Source organism: Protopterus annectens, chromosome 4.part0 (genome assembly GCF_019279795.1).
Source record: "Protopterus annectens isolate FY-2018-M chromosome 4.part0, PAN1.0, whole genome shotgun sequence".
NCBI classification, from domain to species: Eukaryota; Metazoa; Chordata; order Ceratodontiformes; family Protopteridae; genus Protopterus; species Protopterus annectens.
This window is the reverse complement of record NC_056733.1, coordinates 265,456,990-265,469,246: the sequence shown is the minus strand read 5'-3', so window position 1 is coordinate 265,469,246 and position 12,257 is coordinate 265,456,990. Positions and strand designations below refer to the sequence as shown.

General features: G+C 36.3%; 1 protein-coding gene across 1 annotated transcript in view; it reads right to left on the bottom strand.

Moving 5' to 3' along the window:
- ABCA1 (ATP binding cassette subfamily A member 1) overlaps window positions 1-3,317 on the bottom strand; it is a 767,698-nt gene extending 764,381 nt beyond the window's left edge. Inside the window, exon 1 of the mRNA XM_044068257.1 lies at window positions 3,166-3,317. The gene's annotated coding sequence lies outside the window, so the exon portion shown is untranslated. The remainder of the gene's footprint in view (window positions 1-3,165) is intronic.
- Between the last annotated feature and the right edge of the window lie 8,940 nt (window positions 3,318-12,257).

Below are 12,257 nucleotides of genomic sequence, written 5' to 3'. Positions count from 1 at the left end.
ATTCACAAAACTTAACAGTTTTGTACCACTGTGTTTTTGCGAACAATTAAATGCCGGTAATTTTGAGGTTCTGGTAACTGCATTTAGAAACGTTAGTCCGCAAAGTCCTGTCACAAGACATATAGCTCATATAGAACGAAGACAAAATTATGATTTCTCTTAAATCATGGATAGTTGAATGGTGTCCATTGGGGATCCGCACGTGTTTTCCTACAGAAGTGAATTGCCATAATCAACTACTTGAAAAAGCTGACACTGAGCGATCCAGGTAGTTTCGGCCCTATCAAGGTCGATGTTAAAATATTGTTAACTGCCTTGTCAAACAAAAATCTAAAACAGACTGGAGAAATCACAAAAAAAAAAAAACACGCAGAAGTGTTAGGATTTAGTGACAACACGTTATCAATGTGGTCAGAGGTTTGATTCATAAAATAGTACACATCTTATTTATATAATTTTCCAAATAATTTTGCTATTTCGGCGATGCCCCCCACTTTTGAGGCAAGACTGAAAGCTAGCAGGAAGTTCGTATCTGATATGACATTTATCCGATGGGGCCATGGGGGTGACCCCCAACAACCATACCCCACTCCTGCCAAGGAAAGAACAGATCACTCCCAATTTAAGCCTCAAATATTAACGGGTGTGCGTGCTTTTAAAACTATGCTACAAACTGCCTTAGAAAGAGACAGCATGGGGGATGCGTTAACTTGCGCTTTCAAACAGTGTTCCCACCTTCTGAATACAAAGGTAGGACTTTTTTTATCGCAACATACTATTTTGCTAAACAAAATAAAAACTCCCTCTTGTAGAATATGAATTGATTTTGGTGTTTCACATCACAGTAGAGCATTTTATATATAAAATAACACAGTTACGCAATTGGCCTAAATTTCAAGACATTTGCCATTTTCATGCCCCCCCCCCCCCTAACCGCGACGCAATGGCCCACTTAAAGAGGGACAGGTAATAATCCTATCAAAGAATAAATACCACCAAAATACTATCAGGTAATGTTCCTGCCGGATGCATCACCATTTGTCACAAACGCACAAATGTAATGAAAGACAAAGGATTTTTAGTAACATTTAACTACATCTGTATATGTCTTGAGTACATACATAAAATGGTAACTTGAGTAGTCATCCCGCACTCTCCCGTCAGCGGCTGACTGACCTTCTCATTTCCGACCAGGGGCTCACAAGTACTCATAAGAGAGGAAAAGAAATTAACATTCAGCTGGCGCCGGGCAAAAAAGGAAAATATCGTGTTTTGGCAAGCAGAGCCTAATATCCCGGGACAAGACAAGTGTTTAACTTCACATTTCAATTAGAAAAAAAATCAAAGTCTGCAGTTGTCAGTGTCAGCAGTACTATTTATCTCTGTATTTCTTTACTGCCTGCAGCTCAGTATGTTAAAAAAAAAACATTTGCAGAGTGTGTCTGAGGAACAAGGCTCCAGACATTTATTTGTGCTTTGCTGTCTGTACTTTTTCCAGTGGGTGCCTCTTCCCCAGTTTTGTCTAAAGGACAAAGGATTGCCTTTCATTAACAGTTTTCGTCTTCTTGGGGGGTTTATAACTCACCCGTGGTCGGTACCCAAAAATAAGAGAAGAAGCAGCTGTTTGTTCCACATGTACAAGCGCCCCCTAGGAAACATTTCCATCCATCCTTTGTTCTGAAACAGAACATCAGCAGTAGCTGCGGGGTTACTATCGGTCATGATAAGCCTACAGATGCAGAAGGAAGAAGTCAGCAACACAAAATGAATCTAAACGTGAAAGAATTCTACCAAACCACAGCAGCACCCTGACAGGCTACAGGCAGGTGCCGTACAACACATAACAGCAAGTAAACGTACCCAGTCAACTACTTTAATTGTTACACCATGAGAAGACGAGGGCAGACTGCCATGTTCTTGGTTACAACTCACATCGAGAGACAAAACAACACAACCACAGCATCTCACTTCAGCCCTGACTGAAACAACTGATGTCACGACAGGTGTACACAAAATGTGCATATATGTATGTAGATACGTATATATATATATATGTGTGTGTGTGTGTGTGTGCGCGCGCGCGTGTGCGTATACACACACATGTACGTGTTTATAGATATATATATATATATATATATATATATATATATATATACACACACACACACACGAACACACACAATGTACACGCATAAACATAAAAAACTAAGAGTCCCTGTTATGCCGTTCTAAAAACAGTAGGTACTTGTAAGGTACTTAGATCTGGTGTCCCATCGTGACAGGTTGTGTTGCCTGCTCACCATTTTCGTTACAGCTCCAAACAAGGACATACGATATATAATTTTATATCTCACTTTTTCAACAGCGCCCAGCTTAAGTACAGTAAAAAAATGTATATATGCATTGTGCTTAGAGCTAATTGCCTATCCAATACTTGAAAAAGGTACAATCTGCACATTTATAAGGTGTAAACTGTAAGCTTGCAGCAGAATAACGGAATGGTCCCGGTCCCCAGACAAGAACAGAGCAATTTTTAGCCTTCTCAGCATGTCTCTCAACTGTCCAGATTTTTACAGAATGTCCAGATTCTTGACTTATATTTTTGGTCTTTTTCTCATAAAATGTGTAGTCTTCTGGCACGGCGGTGAGGACTTAATCCGCCAAACAGTGACATACATTTGAGTTTAAATCTTCATATCCTTCAGAAAATGCATGCTAACACATATGTTATTCTATCAACTTTTTAAGTTTATAAGAACAATGTTTAAAACGTGTCCCTATTTTTGAGCCATTGTGTCCCATCATTTTTGGCTTTGTCCAAATTTCTTGTGCAAATAGGTTGAGAGGTATGTTTCTCAGTATACACGACAACCAAATCCAGTGACATTAGCCCGAAAATGCCGGGTCCTCGTCAGAGTCCGTAGTAAGTCAGAGCAGGTCCGAGCGCCACAATCCAGGCAACATATCTCGTCTGTTTTATTATATTTAATCTACCCCCAAATAAAATAAAATCCACCGGCTACTGCCACGTAAACCAGTGTGTCCTTTTTTGGCCTCTCTGTCTTCTGACTCAAAACACAAAAAGTTAAGGGGCTCGGACATATCCATCGCAAATCCCAGACATAAATAAATATAAGCATATTTTATAAGGTTGTATTTTCTTACCTGATTTCCCCACTACTATCTGCGAAAAATCTGTTACAGTCAGTGAGCCGAATTCAGGTATAGTATCGTTATGAGTTAGAGTTATTGTAAGCGTTTTTCATGTGTTCTGCTTTTGTAAACCCTCTCACACAATGTACAGTCTAACAGTCTTAATATGATAGAGGCAGGCTCGCTTATATGGGCTGTGCTAAAGCAGCAGCTCCGGGGTTACTGTCGGTCATTCTGCTCTGCTAGCAAACGCGCTGTTTAGTCGAAGTTCGCAAGCTGCCAGTAAGCACGTGGAGAGTCAAAACATCTCTTAAAGCGGTAATGTACCGTTACCTGGTTGCTCACGAGTCACAGGCCCCATCTTGTAACACATTTTGGACACGGTCCTCCTAAAACCATATTCTCAACTGTTATCCTAAAACGTAACATTATCTAGCTTAATTCTTAAATTTATCCCCAGTTTCGTCAGCGAAAGTGTGCTATTAGGAATGTTCCGACTTTTAAAACAGACGTCCGAATTTGCCTCTCAACCTTCTACAGCAAGAAGTCTGGACAAAACCTGACATAATGGGAGGCAAAGAACCAAAAAACTGGGCCAGATTTTAAATATTGCTCATATAAACGTAGAAGGGTGTGGTAGGTTAACGTGCATTATTATGAAGGATCTTAAAATGTATGTCTATTTTGTGACTTCAATCCTCAGATCATCCCAGTGCTTTGCCAGAAAACCACACATTTTATGAGGAACCCACCAAAAATATGAGGCAAAAAATCTGGACATTCTGCGCAATCTAGATAGTTGAGAGGTATGGATCTAGTATACGAAGACTTTCCTATTGTGAATAACTGGAAAGCATTCCTCTTTCCGTCTGCTACGATTTTAAAAAGCCAGTGTTATGACAATGGTCAGAGGCTGAAAGATATGCAAGGAGTTAACACGCACGCACCCCCACCTATATATATATATATATATATATATATATATATATCGAAATATTTACATTACTGTTTTTACACGGTTTAAAGTGCCTTACGTTGAGTTGTAACTATTATATGTCCTTTGTCTTATTATTTAGTTGTATTATATTTTTCTATATAGTCTACTTTTGACTTTTTATTGTAACAATGCATAACTTTGTGAAGCTTTTCAACCTGGGCCTCCACTGAAAAGAGGGTTTGCACAGTCCAGTCTGACTATCCTGGTAATCAAATATACAAATAAATAATATACACACCTTAATGGCTATTTCAGTAGAATAAGATGTAGTCACTGTAAAGGCTTCAACAAGGCTGGCAACATCCACAGTGTCTGCAGCATCTGTCAGCATTATATATGTTGCAATGAGATTCACTTAAGGAAGTTAACCTTTGCCTGAGATGTATCCTGACATGCGAGCATTCAGGCATAGATGGACTTTGCCCCACATTTCTTACAATATACAATACATTTAGGAACACAGTGAGGATTTTTAAATGGTTACTTTTCTGAAGTAAAAACCAATACCAAAGGGCTCTGGGTGATTAAGTCTGCAGATGACTGCAAGCTAGGAGCAGTCGTTAAATCCCCAAATGAGGTAGCCATCCTGCAGGAAGGTTTGCCTCAAGTAAGTAGCTGGTGTCAAAATCATGCTCTGAAAACAAATGCCAAAAAATGCATTATTGTATGCTTTGAGAAGTTATCTACCCCAGAGACCTACCACACTGGCAATACACTTCTAAAAGTCGACTCATTTGCTCAGGATTTAGGAACTTATGAGGAAAGTGACCTAACTTTTGACCAACATGTGTCTAGTGTTGTCCTTTTTTGTTGCACAGCTTATTTATTTATTTATTTATTTATTTATTTATTTATTTATTTTACATTTGTTTACCGGGAAAGTCCGACTAAAATACAGACCCATTTTCAACGGAGGCCCAGAGAAAAAAGCTCCACATACAGCAATAACAAAGTCTAGCACTACAAACTAACAATTCATGCATACAAGTTTTGGTTTTACAGCTTGTTAGTATTTTTACACTTAATTATAAAAAAATCTATTTCTATGGTACAATAGAGAGATTATGTGAAGACAGTATAGCCATACATACATACATACATATACATACATACAAATATTTCAAGCACAGGCATTAATGCCCTTCTAGCTTGCCAATATACCAAAACACTTGTTCCCATAATAAGTATCCAGGCTGTTCTTAAAAACACCTAAACTAGTACTTGCGTTAATGTCATTTGGTAGTCTGTTCCATGCACCAGCTACTCTGTCAGAGAACCAATTAGTACACTTCTCATTCCTATAGAATCTCCTACATAGGTTGTCTGGTGATTCGCTAGTACTTTTTGTTAACCCGATAAACATTCCCAGAGGTAGTTGTCACTACATGCCCTATATACCTAAATAAAATCTCCTCTTAGATATCTTTAAGAGACACTGTACAAGTTCAGATATTTTAGTCTTTCATAATAACTTAAATTTTCACATCCATGCAACAAATAATTACATCATTATTTTTGGTTTCCTAGACTTTATAAATCTTTTTATACAACCTATAGTTCTAGAACTATCATTAACCAATTGGTTGATGATATGATTGGAAAAACTCATAGCTGAATCTACCCATACACCCAGGTCCTTAAATGAGTCTACAGTTTCAATCACTGTGTGCTGTATTAAATATTCACCTTTCAGTTTATGCTTACCAAATCTCATATGCTTATTTTTTGATGTATTTATCAGCATATTATTCTCCTGTGCCCAAATGGTCAATTTAGTCAAGTTATTTTGCAGACATGCCTTATCTGTAACACATGTAATCAGTTTACCCAATTTCAGGTCATCTGCATGTAGACTGTAGAACACCTTAGATGAAAAGGTTAGGTCTGAAAGATACAATCTAAACAAGTAAGGGCCTAGTACAGAGCCCTGTGGGACACCCTGACTGTAACCAAGGATTTCGCCTGTCCAGTTGCTGTATGATACTTGCCATGTCCTACTTGTAAGCCATGCAGCTAACCATCTTATCAAGAGTATATCAATGCCTAGTTGTACTAATTTATTGATCAGTGTTATGTGTATGATCCTGTCAAATACTGAATTTAAATCTATATAAATTACATCACAGCACAATTTTTCATTCATAACTGTTATTATATTGTTATAGAACATCATGTTACAGGTAGGAATAGATCTGTTTTCAACATATAGATGATGATGTATGGTTTCAAGTCCCAACCTATCCATTTCTGAGAATAACTTATCCAGTATTACCGTCTCCATTATTTTTCCACAATGTGAAAGTAGACTTAACGCTCTATATGACTCTGGGTTTGTCCTACTTCCCTTTCCCTTAAAAACAGGTTTAATAAGCACATGTCTCCAATCTTGAGGAATCTCCCCATATTTATATGCCCTAGTGAATAATAGGTATAATGATACTGTAAGTTCTTGCTGAAGTGTTCTCAGGTCATTGTTACTAATGCCGTCTCATCCCCGTGCTTTGTTTGGATCCAGTTTGTGCAGTTCTTTGTCAATATAATCTAATTTTATTCCAGTATCTGGGGTGGTAAGTTGTCACTAGGAAAACTTACCACCCCTTTTAGAATATGATTTTGTAAATATATCTATAATCTGTTGTGTCTGAGAGTAAATTTTAGTATCTGCACACAGTTTATCAATTTGTGTGTCTTTACTCCTTTCACATCTTATGTATCTATAAATACATTTCCTGTTATGCTCAATATCTTTATATAAATTTTCTCTAAATTTTTCTTGATCTTGTCTCACACTATGCTTAATCTGTTTGTTCAGTTTGTTTATTTCAGTTTTCAAAGATGTAGTTCGACCTCCCTTCCATTTCTTATATTTTTTGTCTCTCACCTTAATCTGATATCTTGTCCTTATGGAAAAATATCCGCCTGATGTTGTATGCCTAGATCCTGATGTTAAACATTTTTTTGATTTTTTGCACTCAATTTCTCTTTCAAAACTTTCCACATTCCATCTGCAGTTTTTCCACTGAACACCTCACTCCAGTTAGTTTTACATAGTGACTGTTTTGCTTCCATATAATCTGTAATTAACCTTCTGTGCATTAGCTTAGATTTTAGTTTGGCAGAATTATCTAGCAACAAATTAACCTTTATAAACCATGATCACTGCACATCAATAGTGGTAAAATTTGATTTGAAGTTACAGTCATTTCTTTGGGAACACAATGTCTACTATGTTCTGTCCCCTGGAATCTGAAGCAATTGTTGTTCCTGAATATACACTGTGAATAATTTCCTTACTAATGTTGTAGAATCAATATTATTCCAGTCTGTTTCTGGTAAATTTAAGTCCCCAGCTAATATTATTCTTCACTCATGCAAGAAATGTATGAATTCCTCTAGGTCATCTGCACTTGACTTTGGTCGTCTATACACTCCAAAAATTGTTATATGTTCCAAGATTGTCTTTATTGTCACAGTTACACAGTCTATAGTGTCAGTGTTGTCAATGAACATGTAATAATCACAGGTCTCATAGCTATCTTTAATCCCTATCATAACACCTCCACCTGTTTTTTTTATTAGAATGTCTGTTACAGTAAAAACTTTTATACCTGGACAGAAATGGTTTCCAGTCATTGTTCTTTAACCATGTTTCACAAACAATAACAACATCATCTTGTGGGAATATAGCAAAATTTCCAATAAAAAAACTTTATTAATAATGCCCCTAGCATTAACAACCATCAGAGAGGCATCAAATGTTGCTATCTGCGCGCGGTTAAATTTTCGACATGGCAAAAATCCTGCCTAGTGTTTGTCAAATATTGCAGAATATCTGGTGGAAAAATTCTCTTCCCTGATCTAGACAAATGCACACCATCCTGTCTAAACAAGTGTGTGCCCAAAACAAGGCTTGGATGCTCTACACATTTCCATTTTTTAAAACAGGACATTTTTTCCATGTAGGTATTTACCCCAAATTGTTTTCATTCACAGTGACCTGACTATCCTTTCTATAGTTGATTTGTGAAAAATATGTCCTAACACCAGTACAAGCAATACTATCTAAGAGGGCTGTCAGTTCCTGACTAACAGTGAGAGAATCCTTGCAGGTGACATCATTTGTACCAACATGAATAAAAACAGAGCCATACTTCCTTACATTAAGGCATTCCAAAGCTAGTCTCACGTCTTCAATTTTTGCTTCTGGCAAGCATAACACCATTCGATGTTCATTATAATCTCTGCAAATATATGTATCATTTCCTCTAATAATTGAATCTCCAGTTACAAGAATATCTTTGCTGGCTAGCTCTGAAGACTCTTCAGCTTCTAATACACTATCTGCTCTGTCAATTGTTACAAAGGATAGATCTTCATCACTATTAGTCTTATTAACCCTACTGTTTTCATTGTGTATTAAATTCTCATCCATCTGGCCATAGCATAATATGTATATGTATATATATATATATATATATATATATATATATATATATATATATATATACACACACACAACAAATAAAGGGATTGTGTCTATATCTAGGGATATCATGTCCCCTTTTACTCAACCCTCATTAGGCCACTGATTGAATATAATGCCCCCATTGGCATGTATCTGTCCAGCCACATGCAACAGCTGGAACGCCCACAGAGATACCTTACTAAAAGGATACAAGGCCTAAACAGTATGTCCTACATGGACCAACTCAAAGCCATGTCAATGCAATTGCTATTCTACAGACTGCTAAGAGGTTACCTGTGTCTGGCATAAAAGGCATCCTCCGGCCCATTACTAATGGATTTACTGCACATCTGCAAGTCATGCGGCATTGTAAGTTCTCGGGCTAGGGATCTAAACCTCTTCCGCATCATCAACAGAACAGTTTGGAGGGACAAGTATATGTTGCAAAGAATACTACTGCTGTGGAACAGACTCAAAATATACATAAAACAAAATTAATCTCTGTCCATTTTCAAGTGCATCTTACAGCTATGAATGAGAAACAGAAAATTTACACAGAATGGTAAACAGATGTCGGAAAGGCAGTGTAGAAAACAAAAACTCCAACTTCGGAAACACCATGCAGTTTATTACAAATATGCAAAGCTTTCGGGTTTAAACCCCTTCCTCAGTGCTAACAAACACATCTCAAAAGAATAACATACTTTATATAAAATCTAAATGCATCATATGACCACAGCCAGTCAGTAAAAAATCATCAAGAATTAAAATAACAATATATATAATATATATATATATATATATATATATATATATATATATATATCAAACAGCAAAATGTGCACAATTAATAAATGTCAATTATAGACATTTTAAATATGTTTATGTCAGTATTGCATTTGTTTTTTCATTAGAACAGGTTTAATATTGACAGCACTATTCAAGCCAGATTTTGAGTCAGCTTTTAGTCTAAGGATCCAACTATATTCATTATTTTTTAATATATATTATTTATATCACCACCCTTTACATGCGTTTGTACTATATTAATCACCCTAAATTTAAATTCATGACTAATGTCAGTCTCATGTTTACTCATTGTGTTCATTTCAATACCCCTATGTATTTCCTACTTATGTTCAATAATATGTTCTGTAAGTCTGCGACTGCATTTCCCCACATAAAAACAAGAGCATTTTACACACGTTGCAAGATAAATTACATACATAATGTTACATGTAGTATGACAGTAGAAGATGTACATCCTGTTGGTATTAGGATGTACAAAATGTATTACTAGAAGTTTTGTCTTTGCAGCAACTACAATTATAGCAGGGAAAGGTTCCACATTTGTTTTGAATGTTATTATTATTATTATTATTATTATTATTATCTAAATCGAACATTATACATCACTTATAATATATACAGCTATTGTCAGTCAACCATTACATAGCTCATTCAGTTCCTGTCTTCTTTTAAACCTCTTTCCTCTTATTTATGTATTGATCCCACACTTCCCCTTTTTGCCTACGTAATTTGCTCCTACCCTTTTCTAAAGTTTACATTTCCAGTCGTTTTATCTCTGTTACTGTCTTTGCTACTTCTAGTAAAGTTGGTTTAAACTTTGATTTCCAATTTCTCGTAATTGCTTTTTTGTCAGTCATCATAATTAGACTCAGAAAGGCCTTATTATATCTAGGCAATTCCAATTCTGTATCATAGCTCAAAAAATAATTTCCTTAGTTACTCCAGTTTGTTCACCCAGCATATCCAGCAAAGCAGTCTGCAGGGAATCTTTAAAGTCTGACAACTCATTACACTCCCAGAAAATATTTTCCCAGTTGCCTGTTTCTTCCCCATCACTCCTCCAACATTTGCTGTCTATCTAAGGAAAAATTATTTGGAGTCTACTTGGTGTATAAAAAATACCCATATAAACACTTCCAAGCAAAGATCCTAAATCTTCTAGATGTTGTTGCATTTTTGGGAGCTGTACATACATCTCCTGTTGTTTCTTTGTGAATTCCTTATCCAGTCTTTCTTGCCAATTCTTTCTAACCTCCTCTGATTGATTCCTATAGTTATCATGCAATATTTCATGCGCTGTACTAATTATTCCTTTCTTAACAGCAACTTCTGTTCTAGATTCTACTAAAAACTCTACCAGTGCTGATCCTTTGTTTAGTACCCCCCCCCCGTTTATTTCTCTTTGCCTATACTCTGAAATCAATACTTGATAAGGAAATCAGTCTCTAAACTGCAGTTCAAATAAGTTCTTGGCGCCTTCTCATTCTATTACCTTTCCCTCTCTAGTTATTTGCTCCCAATAGTTTGGTTCCTTTGCCAGTTTTTTCCAATAAATTCCAGCCCCCTCTTTCCTATTGTCTGTATCCCTAACTGCAGTCATCCCTATCGGCAGAAACTCCTTTCTGCATTCTCATGTTGGCTTAGTTCTTAGAATACTTTCTGCTACTTTATGAATATAATATTCTGTATGATTGTTGTTATTCTCTTTAAAGGTCTGCATACAAAATTCCAGTCTCTCCTTGTTTCTTAAGCTTCCTTACTCTTTCATCGTCATCTCTTTCCACTTTAAATTATAGTTTTCTGCTTATGCTGTGCAGAAGATCCTTAACTGTGTTGCTCTGAAATACCTCTTCAAATCGGTTAATCCCAATCTGCCCTGTTCTATTGGAAGATCCTCCCTTGACTCTTACTGCCTTCACTTCTCAGATAAAATCCTTCAGCTCTTTATTAATTGCTATCTGCAGCTTCTCCTCTGGTTGATAAAAATATGCCTGATCTGTGTATAAGACTAAATGGACTAAAAACATTTTAACTGCTTGTACCTTACTATCAATATCCGTATAACAGAGCTTCAATTTTCTTAGTATTTGTATTATCTTTTGTTAGTCTCTTTCCACATATCCTTAGCAGCCACACCAGAATCATTTTTAATCCATACTCCTAAATACTTCATTTTATCATGTCCCCATAAGTATGAATATTGCTGAACTAATTCATATGTGGATAAATAATTTACCATTATTGCCTTTGTTTTAGCTTCATTAATTTTGTATCATGAAAAGATTTGAAACTGTCTCAGTATGTTCCACAGCACTATAATATCTCTTTCTGGTTTTGTCAGGTATAAAATAATGTCATCTGCAAATAGAACCAGCTTTTCTTGACTACCATACCAATTATATCCTTGAATTACTGAGTCACTAATTTTCTTTGCCAGTGGTACTAAATATAATGCAACTAACAAAGGGGAGAGAGGACATCCCTGCTTGGTTTCTCTGCTTAAGCAGAGATTATCGGTGAGGACCCCACCCACTTTACTTTTCGCCTCTGATCCCTCATATATCCTCTTAATCAGCCTTATAATTTTATCAGGGAATGTAAATACTTCCATTGTTCTGCTCATATGGTCCCTGCTTACTCTGTCAAATGCTTTTTCTGCATCAAGACCCAGCAACAACAGTGGTATTTTCTTACATTCTGCTTCCCTCTAGATCATCAGTGTTTTATTAATGTTATCAGATGTTTGCCTCCCCTCCACAAAACCACATTGATTCATAGCTATCAATTTTGGCATCACATCTACCATTCTTTTAGGCATTATAAACATAAACA